This window comes from Pinus tabuliformis, chromosome 4_2, assembly GCF_031772625.1.
Source record: "Pinus tabuliformis cultivar Carrire ecotype Pingquan chromosome 4_2, CPIR1, whole genome shotgun sequence".
NCBI classification, from domain to species: Eukaryota; Viridiplantae; Streptophyta; class Pinopsida; order Pinales; family Pinaceae; genus Pinus; species Pinus tabuliformis.
This window is the reverse complement of record NC_142304.1, coordinates 122,667,329-122,688,291: the sequence shown is the minus strand read 5'-3', so window position 1 is coordinate 122,688,291 and position 20,963 is coordinate 122,667,329. Positions and strand designations below refer to the sequence as shown.

Below are 20,963 nucleotides of genomic sequence, written 5' to 3'. Positions count from 1 at the left end.
ACATCCATAGTATCATCTCTTCTCCCAGTACTGGTAAGGACAGGAGAGTCCCTTGCTTTTCCAAGGGAAAAATATTCATCAAATATCACATCCTGGATGAACTCAATGTTCCTCTAACCTGGCAAATATATTCTATAAGCTTGAGAATTTTCACAATAACCTACAAACGTACATTTTTTTCATTAAGCCTCTAGCTTTAACGTTACGAACATAAATTGGATAAAATAAAATAAACATAAATAAATGTAAATACTAAATAATCAAGTAATGACTATGTTAATTAGTCATTAGTTAAGTGAAAATGCATGTCTAAAAGACATGCCCAGTCACAAAAGGACACCTGCTTAGGTATATATGCAGGTCCTCATTGTAACATTCTACATCACTTATACAATTTTATATATAATAAATTCTTATTACAAAATACCTCTCGTGTATTTTTACATTCAAGCCAACAAGCTATCCGTTTTGATGCTTCAGTGGTATCAGAGTCATGGCGCACAATATAATCATGCGAGTCTTTGAACGTAGTTCATCGTACAATATGCCATTACATTTTCATCTTGAATGTGTTGAGAAATTTATTAAAGTTCAAGAAGAATTTCAGTGATTAGAAAAATCATGTGCAGAAGTTACAATATGTCTAAAGAAAAGTTATGCAGAGGAAGATGATAGTGATGGTGAAGAAACGAAACAAGGTGAAGCAGGAGAAGAAGATTTTGATCAGAATGATGATAATGAGAATGAAGATGTAATAGATAATGATGAATATGAACATGATGTCGATGAAGATTATGTAGATCAAGATGATGATACATATGAAGATGATGTGGATGAGGACTATCTTGAGAAGCAAAAATATGAATAATATCATAAAAATGAGGAATATGAAATTGATGATGACGAAGAGGAAAATATGGAAGAAGAAGAAGAAGAAGATTTGGCTTTGAAACAACAGTTAGAGTTGTATGTTGAAGGAGTTCAAGATGTAGATCCAAGGGTGCAAAAGTTGGCTCTGGAGAGTATGAGGCAAGAAATTTGAACCGCAATGAGCTCTATGACATCAATACCTAAACCTCTGAAATTTCTTCGACCTCAATATGGTACATTAAAAGCATATTATGAAACAATGGAAAATTCAGATTTGAAGAATTACTTGGCAAATATCTTATCAGTTTTGGCTTTAACAATGTTCGTAGAAGGGGAAAGGGAAAGTTTTAAGTTTACTTTGCTTGGCTCCAAGGGAGGTATTGGTTCTTGGGCTCATGAATATGTTCAGAATCTTGCTGGAGAAATTGCACTAGAGTACCAGAAGCGATAGATGGAAGAGGCGCATGTTGATGATCTAATGGATTTGGTTTAACAAATCGTCTCTTTTCATGTGAAGCACAATGAGAAACCAGAAGAAGTTGACCTTTTAAAGGAGGTGGAAGAGTTAGATATGTTAACTGATCATATTGATGCCACAAATTATAAGTGTACATGTTTGTACTTGACAAGATTTGCAACTTATGTTACAAGACCTGATGACATGTTAGTCCTCGACATAACTTATTCAATTTATACAAAATTTGGAGGATACACAAATGCACTTAGAGTGGCCTTATGTATGCACAACATGTAATATGTGAAGGCCATATTCAATGCTTGTGTAGATCCTCTTCAGAAGAAGCAACTCTACTACATTTTGGCTCTTCAAGCAGTGGCATTGGAGCTAGATGATGAAATGACAAATGGAAATGAAGAGCAATGGTAACTACTACAAGAAATAATTAATAACATAAAATTGAGTGAGGGTTTTCTGACTCTAGCATGTGATCTTGAGATAATGGAGACAAAGGCCCCTGAGGATATCTATAAGGCACATTTGATTGATGGGCATGCAAGTGTGGGTGCAAGTGTTGATTCTCGTCAGAACTTGGTTGCCACATTTGTGAATGCATTTGTAAATGTTGGATTTGGTCAAGACAAATTAATGACTGCTGCTACAGAATCATCTAGTGGTGGCAACATTGGAAATTGACTTTTTAAAAACAAAGAACATGGGAAATCTAGTGTTGCTTCCAGATTGGGTTTGATTCTACTTTGGGATGTTGATGTGGACCTTAATTTCATGTCAACAATATTAAAATATAAAATGGATGCTTTTAATGTTAGGGAACTGCCAAATGATTTGCTTGAAGAGATACTTGCATGGCTACCACCTGAATATCTCTGTAGATTTCGCAGTGTTTGTAACGAATGGAACACATTGTTTTTGTCAACCAAATTCATTACTACACAATGGGGTGAGGCACCTCCTAAAAAAAATCCATCGTTGTTGATAGGTGTGGTGGACTACAGTTGGGAATGTTTCGCATACTCCTCCACCCAGAGGTGGAATACCTCACATTTATCTCTTCCTTTTATCGAAGGAAAAAATGGTATTGTACACCCGAATCTTAGGGTTTCTAGGGTTTCAATTTCGTTTCGTTTCAAGGGATCCAACATAGGCCTGTTCTTGATTGGAGACAAATTCAGCCACTCCATCAATGTCTGCAATCCCCTTGCAGGTAAGCGCTTCACACTTCCACCCATGACACATGGAGAACATTATTTGAAGGGGCATATGGGCGTCATGCAACAAGGGGAAAATGGATACAAAGTGGCGGTGGTGTGTAAATGCAGGTTTTTGGGATGAAATATAGTGGAAATCTACGATTCCAATCAGAATGCATGGAGGATTGGAACATGCAGCAGCCCTGTCCACAGATAGAGTCATTGTCCATCAGCAGCCTAACATAACGATTTTGGAGGAACATGTGATTTCCTTTCCGCTATTGCAGACAACCAATACATGTTTAAATGTTGTTGTCTCCTCCCTACCGTCAAACATTGATCTGCAAAGGGCCAACGATGAAAGGGTCAAGCAACGTGACCACAAGCTGATTCAACATATCGTTTAAATTTAGAGCTATAATATAAATCTAATGGCATAAAAAGGAGGAACGAATTAACATTATGGTGGATAGTTTAAACCATAGTTAAAAGTTTTATATATATATATATATATATATATATATATATATATATATATATATATTATATATATATATATATATATTATAATAAAAAAAGATATTTAAATAAATATTATTTAAATATATATATATATATATATATATATATATTATATTATTTAATTAAAAAAATTATTATATAAAAAATAAAAATAATAATTAATAAATAAATATTGGGTCTACCAAGAAGAAGAAATCCAAAATGGGGAGTAGTAGTAACAGTGATGAAAAAAGAAAAAATCAAGAATAGACATAACGAGTGACTACGAGTTTCAATATGTCGAGATGACAATTGGTGGGCCCCAGTATTGCAGCAATAATGTTGCAACTCCTAGAACTCCCTTCTTTAATTTTATCAACCCGATAGTTCGTAACAAACTTGGAAGCGACGGTGCTGTATGCACAAGTACTAGCTCTCGCCGCAGCTGTCACTTGGTCAGCTGGCACAAGTCCACTAGGAGCTTAAGCCAACTTCTATGAGCTCTTAGAAGAAGCTTTTTAATTAATGGATGAAAGATAACTCGAAGGAAGCTAATCTCTTTGCGAAAAGGGATTGAAAAACTGAAGGAAAACGCAAACCCTAGCAAACCCTAATTCTACCAGCTAGTCCTACTGATGCAAAGGAGAGAATGAAAACTACTGAAAGAGATGCCATTACTTCTATGAAGGTAAAATACATGTGTCTAGACTACCTCTATTTGAAGAAAACATCTTTTTTTATTTTTGATTAAGTCGTCAGTTTCATCATGCATATGCTTTCATTGTTCTTTGATTGTGCAGGGGTGGATCAAGGAGGAGAAATTCTTGGAAGAGGTCGGGAAGGTTCAGGGAGGGTCTAAGGAGTCCCTAACACCCTTCCAAAGAGTTTCACTATTTGGCTATCAAGAAACCTCATTTGTGAGCTTCTACAGGAAGTCTGCAGGGGTTCTACAGAATGTTCAGGCATTTCTACAGGATGTTCAGAAATTTCTATAGGATGTTTAAAAATTGGATTTTGGACGATGGGTGAGTGAGGGAAGATGCACGAATGGATATGGAGGTAGGATAGGGGTCTGAAGTGGCCCAGGGACTGGTGGATGGAGTGGTGAGAAGGTGTAGATGGCTAAATTGGCTCAAAGAAGGTTGAAACAATGATTGCACAAAAATGTAGGGTTACGTGGGCAAGAGGACAGATGTGAGATGAGGAACCTAACTAGGAGATGGAGCAGATGGCTCTGATGAAGCTTAGGTGGATGAAAGAGTGGTAGAGATGCTCTGCACCATATACATTCAACTGAATCAACAAAGTCTTGCAAGTAATCAAAGTCTTAGCTAATCTAATCTAACTAACAATAAAGTGAATAAACAATAGCTTTATTCAAAAGAGAACCATGTATATCAAATATGCAATGAAACATTTCGAAGATCTGAACACATAACCAACTCCTGCAAATGAAAACAGTACACTAAGGATTGCATGGTAAAGCAAACTAGTGTTTTTGTTTGGGACAACACGGTTACTTCAATTCCAGCCCCTGATCCAATAAGGAAGAGGTGAAACCAAAAGTGTTTGTTGACCCTTTTTTGAAGATCTTCCTTGTTATTAACCTATCAACTAAATCTAAACATGAAAATCCTTTTTAACCATAAAAAGCAATCTAAATAACAAAGCAAGATATAAAACTAAATAGCAGATTTTATTCTAGGAATGCAACAAAAGCACATAAAGATAAACAAAGGAGGTACTAGGCACTTGAGATGGGCCCAACCCCAAGAGCTACAACCTCCTAAGAGAGATTTAGAGCTGGTGCAAAGTTGGATTCATCTTTATTGAGCAAGAAAAGAAGAGTTACATCAAAACTGTCCACAAGGGAAAGCTTGAAAATGTGCTGAAATGCAAAGCTAATCTACCGACTAAAATCGAACTACAAGCTAGCTAACTTCTGCCTACAAAGTGACTAACTACTGGCTAACCCAAATGAGGCCCTAAGCCCTCTTATTTATACAAATTGAGGACCCCAACAGCCCTCCTAAATTTTAGGAACTTGGCTGCCAAAACTTGTAGTTAACAACACTTTTACTAACACTTGCTCGGCTGCCCTTGTGATAATCGATTTGGTGGCCCTTGAACTCTGAGCTGATGGTGGAGAATTCGAGGTAAGGGCCCATAAATGAAGGGGAAACCTTCCTACAAATCCTGTCCCTTGTTCTCCCACGAATTTGGCTGCCAATTGCTCATTAAAACCTTTGATTTTGTCTCAAAATTGACTAAAAATCTGCACAAAGCACCCATTAGACTTGTTGGCATAATGACTAACCCAATTCACTCTATTAGCATAAATATAATAAAAAACATGCAATAAACTAATGAGAATGGTGGATTAAGTCGAATTTGGAGGTTGAATGAGCCCATATAATTATCCATTTTTGGGGCTCATCAACAACCGTGTTGGAAATATTGAGAGGGGGGTGAATCAATATTCCTTAGAAAATAACACTTTTAAATCTTTTCAGAGCATTAGTTAATCTTCAATTATTATTAATTTTTATGCAGTAATAACAATAAATAAAAGAACACATTAGGCACACGAATTTTAGGTGGAAAACCATGTCCGAGTCGAAAACCACCGAACGCTTTTCTAATAAATTCTTCAATCTTTAGCCCCAACTGAAATGAAAGAAACAACTTCCTAGAATTCTAGAAAATAATTCTTGTCCATCTCCCACTAGAAGAACACCCCAACACCCTGGTTTCTTCAGTAATCAACTGAATGGATGCCCCAACACCCTAGCGAACCACAACTCGCCCTAGCACCACCCTACCACCCTGAAGTGTTCACAGGACCCAACCTGTATGCGACTTCATACACCTACCTAGCACATCCCTACCACCCTATAATGATAAATAAGACAAGATTATGGATTCCCAAACCAAGGATAACAATCCACGATATAATAAGATGTACAATGATTTTCGTGTACTTGACCAAATACCCAATAACTCTATGGCCTACAACCCAAGCATGAAATCATCCCAACATAGACAACTATACCTCCCAATAATGCCTTTTTGACTCTAGGAAAATTGACTCTTTTATAATAATGACACTTCCAATGCTGACACTTTTACAAATAACTCTTTTACAACTTTACAATGATGACTCTTGGCCTCGACAGTTCTTCACAATATACAGATGGTTGTCATGTCTTCAAAGGATGTCCTGCTATGATGATTCCTTTGATTTGATACTTTTTCTCTTGAATTCTTGATTGAAGTTGTACTTGAATCTTCTTCTACCTACATGCAAAATTTGCTCGACAAAATCCCAAAACAAAACAAAATACCCTTCAACTTACCTCTGCCTACAAAACACTTTTGTGCATAATAATGAATAAATACAAATTAAAATTACAATGTGTATCTAAAGCGTGCTTGTCACTTTTGTTGTTGACTTGTTGCAGTAGTAGACAAAGACTCCCATTCTTAATATAGGCCTAGACTCTATGCAAGACTATATCCAAAATTGACCTAAAGATATAATAAAAACTGATGACAGACCCTAGACTTGTGATGAACCAAGTTCTAAGTACAACAACATAGACCATTATATCAACTATAACAAGACAAGTAACATGAACTTACAACATCATATAGATTTAGCAAACTTGGTTTAGCATCAAGAATATGTAGCATAAAATGTAATTGTGACATATAGAGACATAGAGATATAACTGACACATAGTATATACTTATGTTGTCCTGCAAAAACATATGTCAAAGATGATACTCAAAATTAAATGTAAACACTAATCATACATACCTTTATGTAGGAGACTTACCCTTGACTGTTGATGTGTGGTTCTTACTGCAGTGATCCTTGAATGCATGCTTTTTCTTGCCTTCTAGGAGCTCAATATTGAATATGTTGTATCTATGTAATTTCAGATCTCCAGGGTCTAAAATTTTGTCTTGTGATATCCCTCTGAGTCCTCTTTCCAACCCCATGGGTCTGATCAAGATTAGATTCTTCACAAAAGAGTTATGCCCAATCCCTCACAATGACTTGATTATAGACTCATTCAGTAAAGCAAACTTGTACGAAGTGCCACATGTCACTATTGCGACCTTCAGCCCTGAAAATGATACTCAACAAACTACAGTCCGTCCTTGTTCTGCAACTATTTACGAATTTGAATCCAATGCTCCAAGAGAAGGTTATGACGATTTTCCCAATGTCACCTGTTTGACATGGAATTCAGGAGCCTACAAAAACCCTAACTTCCTCAAATCATATCTCTGGAAATATAGCGAACCAAGATCGGAAATTTAATCACAAGTTTCATCAAGATTTTGGCTCAAATGGGTTGTAATTTTAGCTTCTTAAGCTTCGTGGAAAAAAAGTTATAGCGAAAATTCCACAATGACATGTTTGAAGCCACAAAATCCCTACTAGAGGAGGATATGAGGGTCATTATTTATATGAATGTCTTGAGTTGAGAGGGTCCTCAACAAGTGAACATTGGAGGGATTTTAGGAGAATTTTTTTATTATTAATTATTGATTATTCAATGACCACAACCAACTATGAGTGACATGCCACAACCCCATAGGGTTTAGCCCACTGACTAGGGTTACTAACTTCGAACATGAATATCTTTCAAACCGTGAAGAATTACTTAGCATGCTATATATCAACAGAAACATCTCAATGAGTAGAATCCATATAGAAGATCCCTGACTCATAACAGATTAAGTTTTCAAGTCAAAAATCTCATGCAAGATCAGGGTAGCCCCTAGTGCTGCTTGGGTTGACATCAATGACAACCACTGATCAACAATCTCCCCATTTGGCATTGATGGAAACAAAAGTAATCCCCCTGCGATCATGACGCCTCTTCCTACTACCTTCTCTCCGCCTTTGTCATCAATGGCAAAGGGTAACTCCCCCTGAAAAACAGTCATCTTGCGGACCTGTACATACCTCCACTCCCCCTTTCTACTCGAGTAGTTAAGAGAAAAGAGTCTAATGAAAACTTGGGAGAATCCCAAGATTTTAGCGAAGATACTCAAATTTTTCATGAGGTAATGGTTTGGTAAAGATGTCAGCAATTTGTTCCTTTGTGCCAACATATTCAAGCTTGATATTCTTTTCAACGACCTACTCTCTAACGAAATGACATTTAATAAGAATGTGCTTCGTTTTGGAATGAATCACAGGATTCTTGGAGATACTGATGGTGTTGGTTTTATCGCAAAAGATGGGAATAAGCTCATCGAACTTGACTTGAAGATCTTGCAAAGTTTTCTTCATCCAAAGAACTTGAGTATAACAAGTTACTACCGCGACATATTCTGCTTCTGCTATGGATAACGAGATTGAAGATTTCTTTTTACTTAACCATGAAACAAGACAACCACCTAGATAGAATGTTGCTCCACTGGTATTCTTATGATCATCAACACTTCCTACCCAATCTGCATCTCTATAAGCTTGGATGACCAGATCATTTCCTTTGGGATACCATAGACCATATTATGTTGTGCCTTTAAGATACTAGAGAATTATTTTGATGACAATAATATGATATTCTTTTGGTGTTGCTTGGAATCTTGCTACTTGTCCAACTGCCTACATCACATCAAGACGGGAGGCTGTCACATATAAGAGACTACTAATCATGGATCTATACAACCTTTGGTCCACATTCTTTGATGAATTACCTAAGCTTAACATGCAACATGTTACCATGGGAGTAAGGACTAGCTTGCAATCTTCCATCTGGAATTTCTTGAGCATTTATTTGATGTAATTGGTTTGATATATGAATATTCCTTTATCCGCTGAGAAATCTAAAGCCCTAAAAAGTATGTCAATTCACCAATCATAGAAATTTCAAACTCACTTTGCATTTTTGTGGCAAAGTCTTTACTTAATTTGTCATCACTACTTCCAAATATTATATCATCCACATATACTTCGATAATTGTTAGGTTATCTCGATCCACTTTCACATAAAGATTGATGTCAGCACTTCCTTTCTTGAATCCCTGTTGATGTGGATATCCGTCAAGACGATCATGACAAGCCCTAGGAGCTTTCTTGAGACCATATAGAGCCTTCTTTAATCTGCAATCATAGTCTTCTTTGTCAGAGAGCATAAAACCTTCGGGTTGTTCAATTGAAACTTCTTCCTCCAATTCACCTTTTAGAAAATCTAACTTAACATCCATTTGGTAGACCTTGATTTTTCTCGAGCAAGCATAAGCGAGAAACATCCTGATAGCTTCCATTTTGGAAATGGAGAAATTTTTTCTTCAAAATCGATTCCCTCAACCTATGCATATCCTTTGCAAAATAATCTTGCCTTTTTCCCAGTAACCTGTAATCCTTCAACTGTTTTCTCCCCCTAAACCTGTAATGAAATTGCCATCTTTTTCAAACTAACTTCCTATCAATCGTAGACGTGTGACATATACTGCTGCATAGACTCCTCCTCTACAAACATTAAGGAGTCAACAAGCTAGATTGTTCAAAATAGTGAGTCACCTAACAGGTCGTCTTGACTTGATTCATTAAATGAAGCAACTGCTGATTCCTCACAATTCCTTACGAATCGTGAAAGCATAACTGTTGGGACCTTATTGCCTTCTTTCTTTTCTTGATAATATTTTACTTATTCATCATGTACCTGTTTTCCTTTCCAAACCTTCTTATTCTCGTCGTCAAGCCTTTCATTCATGGTTGATTCCATCTTGTACCTGCAGTTACGAGCTATGTGCCCATAGTTATGACATTGTAACATTCAATGTTATTCATAGAAGATTTTGTTTGGTGTCTATCTCGTGATCCTACAAATTTGCTTCTATGGTTTTGCCGATAATAGTTGTACCTATCTGGAACTTCACAATCCATATCCTTATGTCCAAAATTGTTACATTTGTAACATTTGACATCATATCTCAAATGATCAAATTTGTTGATATTATGTTGAGTTTTGGAATATCCATTTCTAAAAGATCTCTTGGAATTATATTCATTCCAAATATACATGCGACATTCTACAGCTCTATGTCCAAACCTTCCACATGAATAACAATGACCATAGAAGATAGGTTTCTACCTAGGAGGAAATCTTCCCTGAGGAATTGTCTTCCAAGGTTCTTCCTTTGAGTCTTGATCTCTTGATTTAGCTGAGAGATCTATCTGATTGGTAGATTTTGCATATCCATCTTCATTAGTTGGCATAGAAGGACTTGACACCTTTTCAAATTTTTCGTTGTAACCAAGACCAGTATTTTCACTGCATGATCGCTGGTTGTTGATGAGTTCATCCAAAGTCTTTGAGCTATTGGCATATTTTTTAAGAGTTTTTCCATTTTTTACTTCCTTTCATAAAGAAACGATTTCAAGTTCCAATTCTTCTCTTTCCTTATTTCTTTCCTTTAATTCTTTCTTGAGCGATTCTTCAATTCGTTTGTATTCTTCAACCTTGATTTTAAGATTTATGACTTGTTCCCTTTCTATCTTTAATTCATCTTCAAGAGTGTTGACGCGCTTCTTCTCGGCCTTGAGCTCTTTGATAACCTTGATTACTTCATTTTGAAATTCAACCTCAGTCATTTATTATTCTTCGTCTCCTTCTTCATCAAGTGCCTCTTTCTTATTGTGCTTGGCCATAAACAATACTCTTTCATTGAATTATTCTTCATTATCATTGTCTTCTTCGAATGAGGAGCTGTCTTCTTTGGAGAAGAAAATTTTCTTAAACCATTTCTTCTTGCCTTGATTGTTGAACTTGCTAAGACTATCCTTTCTTTTTGTAACAACCTCATTTTTGTGAGGACATTTGGCTGCAAAATGCCGAACCTCACCACAATCAAAACATATTAATGGAAGTTTACCTTTGAATTTTCCCGCACCTGTTATCATTTTCCGCGTGAAGTAGACAAACTCTTTATCTGAGAGTTCTTCTTTGTCTTCTTCCTTTTCCTCATCCTTACAATTGCAAGTTTTTTCTTTCGGAGTTTGCTTGTCCTTACTATTCTTCTTGGATGCGGCAAATGTTGTTTCTAAGTGAGATGTGCCATCCTCTTCTTCAATCCTCATTTCATATGTCGTAAGAATTCCATGCAATTCATCTATGATGAGATTGATTAGATTCGATTTATCTTCCAAGACAGAGATACCTTAGGGTTAAATCTTGCTCGCAAGGTTTTGAGGATCTTTTGGACAACAATTTTCGTTTGAATAGGTTCTCCTAAACCTTCCAATGTATTTTTTGTTTCATCAACACACTGAAATTATGCAGCAATATCTTCATCTTCCCTCATTTTGAGTTGCTAAAATTTTGCCCTGAAAATTTGAAGCTTTGCTTCTTTCACCTTTGATTCATCTATATATATATATATATATTCCAAGCTTGCCTCATACCTCTTTAGCCGTTTTTCAACTCAATACCTTAAGATAAATATGTTGGGTCCCTATAATACTAGTGATTACCCCATTACTATTGTAGTTATACCCCTTATTTATATTGTTGTGCCCCTATTACCCCCATATTGTTATTTATGTGCCCCATAGAATCCCTCTATTGTTATTTTTGTGGCTTTATATTATTATTGTTAGGTCGGCTGGATTATATTGTGACTCCTTAGACTCCTATATATAAAAAAGGAGGTTTTGTCATTTGTATCATCCAAGAATTGTTCATTTATGTAATGTAAAGGAGGTTTCCCCCTCGAAGAGGCTGAATTCTAAGGCGTTGATCTATCTTTTCTATCTTTTCTTGAGCTAGTTTCATAACATTTGGTATCAGAGCTTTGGATTCTAGGGTTTCGCTGCTCCAAACAGGTCATCATGGCATTTTCTATATAACTTGTTTTCTGTGACGTTTCAGAAGTCGCAAAAAAAACCCATTTCAGAAGAATTGGCGCTGAACCTTGGGTCCAAATTTCAGAGCTTTTTGCGTGATATTGTCGGAGATATGATCTGAGGAAGTTGGTCTTTTTGCAGACTCCTGAATTACATTCAAAACAGGTGACCTGGGGAAAATCGTCATAACTCTCTCTCTTAGGATCGGATTGAAATTTCGTAAAAAGGTACAGAAAGAGGACGGACTTTAGTTTCTTGTGTGTGTGTTTCAGATTCAAAGGTTGAAACAGTGACTCGTGGCACGTCGTACAAGTTCGCTCTACTGAACCAGTCTAAATGCAAGTCACTGTGGGAGATTTCACATAACTCTTCCTTGGTGAATCCAATTTGGCTCAGACTTGTGGCATTGGAAAGAGGACGCAGAAGGCTACTACAGGTAGCAATTTCAGAACTGGATGATCTGAAATTACAGAGATACATCAGATTCAATATCAGGCTTCTATAAAGTGAAAAAAGGTGTGTAGATTTTTTTTAAATTTTTGTGTAAGCTTGGTTTAACGGAATTCAAAGGGCATAGTAAAGCATTATTATCGGTAACTGATGCCCCGAGGAAAGAAAATGCAAACACCTAGTAAGGAACCTAAAATCTCTAGCATGACTCATGAAGAAGAAGAAGAAATGCTACATGATATATCAAAATTACAAGAACAAGTGCAACAAATGTCACGCTCACAAAAGCTAACAGAAGCTAAGATAAGTGGCGTGGAATCTAAGATAAAGGGCATGGAAGCTAAGATGGATGATTCGAAGATAGATTTGAAGAGAGACATGGCAGATTTGAAGACAGATTTGAAGACAGACATGGCAGATTTGAAGACAGATTTGACAAATTTTCTACAAGAAATACTTACTAATGGTGAAAAGGTTGTAAAGGAAACTCATGATGTGAACAAAAGTAATGTTAATCATGATTCCATAGATGTTAATGTTGGAACGAAGACCCACCATATTCCAAAAATCGATATGAGGAAGTTTGATGGCAAGGATCCCGCCACATGGATATTACAGATGGAGCAGTTCTTCGATCTCAATAATGTGCAAAACACACAAAAGGTACGTATGGCAACTGTATATTTGGAACCAAATCAGTTTGTATGGTATCAATGGCTTTGCTCTCATAAAAAATTTATCACTTGGGAAATTTTTACGGAAGAATTGATAGCACATTATGAAGATACAAAAAGCAACACTTTTTTTAGCCAATTGATAAGTCTCAAATAAAAGGGTTCAATAATGGAGCACATTGAGGAGTTCCAAAAATTGAACATAAGGGTAAAAGATATTCCAGAGGAGCGTAGGATTGATGTGTTCATAGGGTCTTTAAAGGATAATATCCAACATGATGTTCGCCTTTGGGAACCTGATTAATTAGAGAAGGCATTTAGGTTAGCAAGAAAAATGGAAAGCAAAATTATGGCAACTAGGAAGCATACCATTCACAACTATAAAGACGGAAGTGTTGTTTCCCATAGTCTTCCACAACCTACAAGGTTGACACCACAACAATTGGAAGAAAAAAGAGCAAAAGGGATTTGTTACAATTGTGATAGCAAATACACAAAAGGTCATAAGTGTGCTGAGAAGAAATTATTCTACATAGATTGTGAAGAGGAAGAAGAAAAAGAGCAAGAAAGGTCAAAAGAAGAGGATATACTCCAGGAACAAAGCCTAGATGAAGAACAAATAAATCTGACCATATCTTGTAATGCATTGGCGGGAATTACCACTCCTCAAACCATCAAGATAGAAGGACAAATCAAGAAGAAAAAGGTAATAGTGTTGATTGATTCAAGAAGCACCCACAATTTTATTCATTGTAGGGTAGCAAAAGAATTGAATTGCTTCCTATATCCAGCACCAGAGTGTCAAGTGATGATTGCAAATGGAGGAACAATAAATTGCTCTGGAAAGTGCCATAATATCAAGCTATCCATGGGAGAATATGTATTGACTAGCCCAATGCTTTCCATTCCAATGGGAGGTGCTGATGTTGTACTAGGAGTCCAATGGCTACAATCCTTGGGTACAATAGCTTTTAATTTTCAAGAACTTTTCATGAAATTTTCTGTGGAAGGAAAGGAAGTTGAATTAAGGGGTATTGCAGGGAAACCAGGAAAGATAATCAGCTCTAATGGCATGACAAAGCTTCTAAAAAAGGAGCAAAGAGGTGTAATTGCACAATTATGTTCACTAGATGTTTCCACATTGGAATCATCTATTTCTCCAGATCTCCAAAAAGTCCTGGACAATCATTCCAAGGTATTTGAGACTCCCAAAGGTCTCCCACCTATGCGTGATCATGATCATGCTATTCATCTGATTCCAGGAAGTGTTCCTCCAAACATCAGGCCATACAGATATCCCTATGTCCAAAAAAGTGAAATTGAACGTATGGTTGCAGAAATGCTAGAGGCTGGTATAATTCAACCGAGTCAAAGTTCTTTCTCAGCTCCAGTAGTATTGGTGCACAAGAAGGATGGATCATGGCGCATGTGTCCAGATTATAGGGAGCTCAACAAGCTCACTATTAAAGATAAGTTCCCCATTCCTGTCATTGATGAATTACTGGATGAATTGCATGGATCAATTTACTTCACCAAGTTGGATCTTCGTTCGGGATATCATCAAATCAGAATGAAGGTTGAAGACATTCCGAAAATGGCATTTAGAACTCATTAGGGTCATTATGAATTTTTGGTCATGCCTTTTGGCCTTACCAATGCACCTTCAACATTTCAAGGTTTGATGAATTCAATTTTCAAACCATTCCTTAGAAAATTTGTGTTAGTATTTTTTGATGATATACTAATCTACAGCAAGTCTTGGAAGGATCATGTTGAACATGTTGACAGGGTGCTACAACTATTGGAGGAGAAACAATTATATGCAAAAAGATCCAAATGTTTCTTTGGAGTCCAGGAGGTGGAATATTTGGGTCATATTGTATCTCATGAAGGAGTTAAGGTAGACCCTAGCAAAATTAAAGCCATTAAGGAATGGAAAATCCCCACATCCATAAAGCATCTGCGAGGATTTCTTGGGTTGACAGGGTATTATCGCAAGTTCGTTAAGAATTATGGGAGAATAGCAGCACCTCTAACAACATTATTGAAGAAAGATTCATTTTCATGGACTCCGGAAGCAACAAAGGCCTTTGAACATCTTAAAGAGGCAATGTGCCAAGCACCGGTCTTAGCTACACCGGACTTCACAAAAACCTTTATTGTGGAATGTGATGCTTCAGGAAATGGAATTGGTGCTGTTCTAATGCAAGATGAAAGACCCATTGCTTTTGAAAGTCGTCCAATCAAGGGAAAGTTTTTAAGCAAAGCTATTTATGAGAAGGAAATGTTGGCAATACTCCATGCACTTAAGAAATGGAGACCCTACCTAATGGGAAGACACTTCAAGGTAAAAACGGATCATGATAGCCTTAAATACTTTTTAGAACAAAGATTATCCTCTGAAGAGCAACAAAAGTGGGTCACAAAGATGTTGGGTTATGACTTTGAAATCATCTACAAAAAAGGGAAGCAAAATGTGGTGGCAGATGCACTCTCAAGAAAGGATGAGGATGTGGAAGCATTGTTGTGTGCCATTTCTATTATCCAACCAGATTGGATAAACGAAGCAAGGGAGGAATGGAAGAATGACAAAGAAGTGTGGGCACTTATTCGAAAGCTACAACAAGATTCCAGTACTTCTGATACATTTAGCTGGCAAAATGATTCATTATGGTACAAAGATCGCTTATACCTCTGTAAGAATTCCCAGTTAAAACAAAAGATTCTTATGGAATTGCACACTTCTCCCTTAGGAGGGCACTCAGGATTTTTAAAAACTTACCACAGGGTTAAGAAGGAATTTTTTTGGGATGGCCTTAAATCAGATATTCAAAAGTTTGTGGCGGAATGTTTGGTTTGCCAACAAAATAAAGTTGAAACAATTAAGACACCAGGTCTATTACAACCTTTATCCATTCCAAACCAACTTTGGGAGGAGGTTTCAATGGATTTTATCATAGGTTTACCCAAGTCTGAGGGAAAGAGTGTCATCATGGTGGTAGTTGACAGACTTACCAAGTATGCACACTTTTGTGCATTATCACATCCATTTAAAGCCAGTACAGTTTCTACTGCATTTATGGAAACAGTTCAAAAGCTACATGGAAACCCAAAGATTATTGTAAGTGATAGAGATCCCATTTTCACGGGAAATTTTTGGACAGAATTATTTTCTTGTCTTGGTACTCAGTTAGCTCACAGCTCATCTTATCATCCTCAATATGATGGGCAAACTGAGATAGTAAACAAATGTTTGGAAGGATATCTTCGTTGCTTTGTATCTGATAAACAGACACAATGGGTCAAATGGTTGCCTTTGGCTGAATGGTGGTATAACACTTCCTTCCATACAGCAACAAAAATGACCCCATTTATGGCACTTTATGGGTATCAACCACCATCCATCACATCATATTTAAGAGAAAATTCTAAGGTTCAGGCAGTGGAACATCACATCAAACATCAACAACAAGTCCTCCAACTCTTAAAGGATAACCTCGTGTTGGCATAAAATAGAATGAAACAACAGGCAGATCAACATCGCAGTGAAAGAAGTTTTGATGTAGGTGATTGGGTATTCCTACGGCTGCAACCATATAAGCAAATGTCCCTAAAGCAAGCTAAGAAGGATAATAAATTATCACCAAAGTATTATGGTCCGTACAAGGTGTTGCAAAAGATTGGTACTATGGCATACAAATTGGAGCTTCCTGCAGCTTCTCGATTGCACCCACTTTTCCATGTTTCATGTTTAAAGAAGGTTATAGGCGACAAGCTCCCAATTCAAACAATATTGCCAGAACTTGACGAGGAAGGAAAAATTATATTGGAACCGGAAGCAGTCACAGATACAAGAACTCGACAGCTACGAAATCGATCAATTTCAGAGTATCTTATCAAGTGGAAGAACTTATCCACTGAAGATTCCACATGGGAGGATGAGAATTTTATGCAGAAGTATCTAGAACTACTAAAGCGTTGAGGACAACACTTTTTTGAAGGAGAGGGGCATGTTGGGTCCCTATAATACTAGTGATTACCCCATTACTATTGTAGTTATACCCCTTATTTATATTGTTGTGCCCATATTACCCCCATATTGTTATTTATGTGCCCCATAGAATCCCTCTATTGTTATTTTTGTGGCTTTATATTATTATTGTTAGGTCGGCTGGATTATATTGTGACTCCTTAGACTCTTATATATAGAAAAGGAGGTTTTGTCATTTGTATCATCCAAGAATTGTTCATTTATGTAATGTAAAGGAGGTTGCCCCCTCGAAGAGGCTGAATTCTAAGGCGTTGATCTATCTTTTCTATCTTTTCTTGAGCTGGTTTCATAACAAAATAGATACAATAAGACACTGATAATAAGATCTTTAGCCTTTGCATCATATACCATATTTTTCTTACCTTGTTCATCCTGGGGTAGTGTGAATCTTTTGTCAACGATTTCCCATACTTCGTTTCCTTGCACCAGCAAATGAACCTGCATTCTTCCACTCCAAAGTGCATAGTTATTTCCATTGAAAAAAGGAACTCTATTCGTAGTATACTCCATGACCTCCTTCCTATTGTTAGACTGTTATTGAAGGAACCTAGCTCTGATACCAATTATTTGAAATACTGAGAGAGGAGTGAATCAATATTCCTTAGCAATTAGCACTTTTAAATCTTTTTAGAGCATTAGTTAATCTTCAATTATTATTAATGTTTATGTAGTAATAACAGTAAATAAAAGAACACATTAGGCACAAGAATTTTAGGTGGAAAACCCCCTCCGGGTCAAAAACCACCTAACACGTTTCTAATAAATTATTCAATCTTTAGCCCCAACTGAAATGAAAGAAACAAATTCCTAGAATTTTAGAAAATTATTCTTCTCCAGCTCCCACTGGAAGGATGCCCCAACACCCTGGTTTCTTCAGTAATCAACATAATGGATGCCCCAACACCCTAGCGAGACATAACTCACCCTACCACCACCCTACCACCCTGAAGTGTTCACAGGTCCCAACCTATAGGTGACTTCATACACCTACCTAGAACCTCCTTACCACCCTATAATGATTGGAATAAGACAAGATTTTGGATTCCCAAACCAGGGACAACAATCCACGATACAATAAGATGTACAATGATTTTCGTGTACTTGAACAAATACCAAATCACTCTATGACCTGCAACCCAACCATGACATCATCCCAACACAGACTCCTATACCTCCCAATAATGCCTTTTTGACTCTAGGAAGATTGACTCTTTTACAATAATGACTCTTCCAATGCTGACACTTTTACAAATGACTCTTTTACAACTTTACAATGATGACTCTTGGCCTTGACACTTCTTCACAATATACAGATGGCTTTCATGTCTTCAAAGGATGTCCCATTGCAATGCTTCATTTGATTTGATGCTTCTGATCTTGAATTCTTGCTTGAAGTGTACTTGAATCTTCTTCTACCTGCATGCAAAATTTGCCTGGTGAAACCAATCCCAAAAAAATAAAATACTCTTCAACTTACCTCTGCCTACAAAACACATGTAAGTGCATAATTATGAATAAATACAAATTAAAATTACAATGCATACTTGAAGTGTGCTTGTCACTTTTGTTGTAAACTTGTTGCAGCAGTAGACAAAGACTCCCACTCTTGATATAGGCCTGGACTCTATGCAAGACTATATCTAAAACTGACCTAAAGATATATACAATAAAAACTGATGACAGACACTAGACTTTTGATGGACCAAGTTCTAAGTACAACAACAGAGACCATTCTATAAATTATGACAAGACAAGTAACATGAACTTACAACATCCTATATATTTAGGAAACTTGGTGTAGCATCAAGAATATGTAGCATAAAATGTGTAGTATCAAGAATAGGACATCCGAAAAACTAATTGTGACATATAGAGACATAGAGATATAACTAAGACACTGTATATACTTATATTGTCCTTCAAAAACATATGTCAGCGATGATACTCAAAATTCAAATGTAAACACTAATCATACATACCTTGCTGTAGGAGACTTACCCTTGACTGTTGATGTGTGGTTCTTACTGCAGTGATCCTTGAATGCATGCTTTTTCTTGCCTTTTAGGAGATCGATATTGAATTTGTTGTATATATGTAATTTGGGATCTCCAAGGTCTGAAATTTATTCCTATGATAGCCCTCTGAGCCCTCTTTCCAACCCCACATGTTTGATCAAGATTGGATTCTTCACGAGAAAGGTATACCCAATCTCCCACAATGACCTGATTAGAGACTAGTTCAGTAGAGAGAACTTGTATGAAGTGCCACGTGTCACTTTTGCAACCTTCGGCCCTGAAAATGCTATTCAACAAACTAAAATCCGTCCTCTTTCTGTGAATATTTAATAAATTTGAATCCAATGCTCAGAGAGAAAGTTATGACGATTTTCCCAATGTCACCTATTTGACATGGAATTCGGGAGCCTTAAAAAACCCTAATTTCCTCAAATCATATATCCGAAAATATCGCGAACCAAGATCAGAAATTTGGTGACGAGGTTCATCAAGATTTTGGTTCAAATGGGTTGTAATTTCAGCTTCGGAAGCTTCATAGAAAACAAGTTATAGGGAAAATGCCACGATGACCTATTTGAAGCCACAAAATCCCTACTAGAGGAGGATATGAAGGTCATTATTTATATGAATGTCTTGAGTTGAGAGGGTCATCAACAAGTGAACGTTGGAGGGATTTTAGGAGCAACTTTTTTTATTAATAATTGACTATTCAATTACCACAACCAATTATGAGTGCCATGCCACAACCCTATAGGGTTTTAGCCCACTAACTCGGGTTACTAACTTCAAACATGAATATATTTCAAATCGTGAAGAATTACTTGGCGTGCCATATATCAACGAAAACATCTCGACGAGTAGAATCCATTTAGAAGATCCTTGTCTCAGAATAGAGTAATTTGTCAAGTCAAAATGCCCATGCAAGATCGGGGTAGCCCCTAGTGCTACTTGGGTTGACATCAATGACAACCACTGATCAACAAACCACAAGACAATTGCCAACAATAGGCTTTGAGGACAAAGCTTTTGAAGGGAAGGGAAATGTTATGAACATAAATTGGATAAAATAAAATAAACATAAATAAATATAAATAAATGTAAATACTAAATAATCAAGTAATGATTATGTTAAGTAGTCATTAGTTAAGAGAAAAGGCATGTCTAAAAGACATTCCCCTTCACGGAAGGACACCTGCTTAGGTATATATGCGGCTCCTCATTGTAACTTTCTACATCAGTTATACATTTTTATATATAATAAATTCTTATTACAAAATACCTCTCATTTATTTTTACATTCAAGTCAACAAGCTATCATTTTTTATGCTTCATTTAACCTCTTCTCCTTCAGTACATGAAAGTAGACAAGGAAGCCAAATATTCTCAAGTGTCCAATGTTCAGTTTTACACTTGTAAAAACTTCTTTAAGAGTCTTGTCCTTCAAGGCTTGACGAGGGCTTCTATTTTGAACAAATATTGTGGTATTTTTTTCTTCTCCACATAGAAACATAGGAATTTTTTTATCATGAATCATGGCTTTGGTTTCTTCCAAGATGGTCCTATTCTTCCTCTCAACAACTCCATTTTGTTGAGGGGTGTATGGAACAATCACTTCCCTCTTAATTTTGGCTTCCTTACAAAAAATACTAAAATCTTTTGAAGTTATTTCTCCTTCATTATCTATCCTCAAGATCTTGATCTTCTTTCCAATTTGATTTTCCACTAGAGCTTTGAAGTCCCTGAACATGTTGAAAGCTTGACCCTTATTCTTCAAGTAGAAGATCCAAGTCTTACGAGAGAAGTCATCAACAAATATCACATAGGATAAATATCCTCCAAGAGATGTCAGTGGCATGGTTCCA

General features: G+C 36.6%; 1 pseudogene; it reads left to right on the top strand.

Annotated features, from left to right (window-relative positions):
* The window catches only part of LOC149168552 (26S proteasome non-ATPase regulatory subunit 2 homolog A-like), an 82,521-nt pseudogene extending 79,841 nt beyond the window's left edge, over positions 1–2,680 (top strand).
* Positions 2,681–20,963: the final 18,283 nt, after the last annotated feature.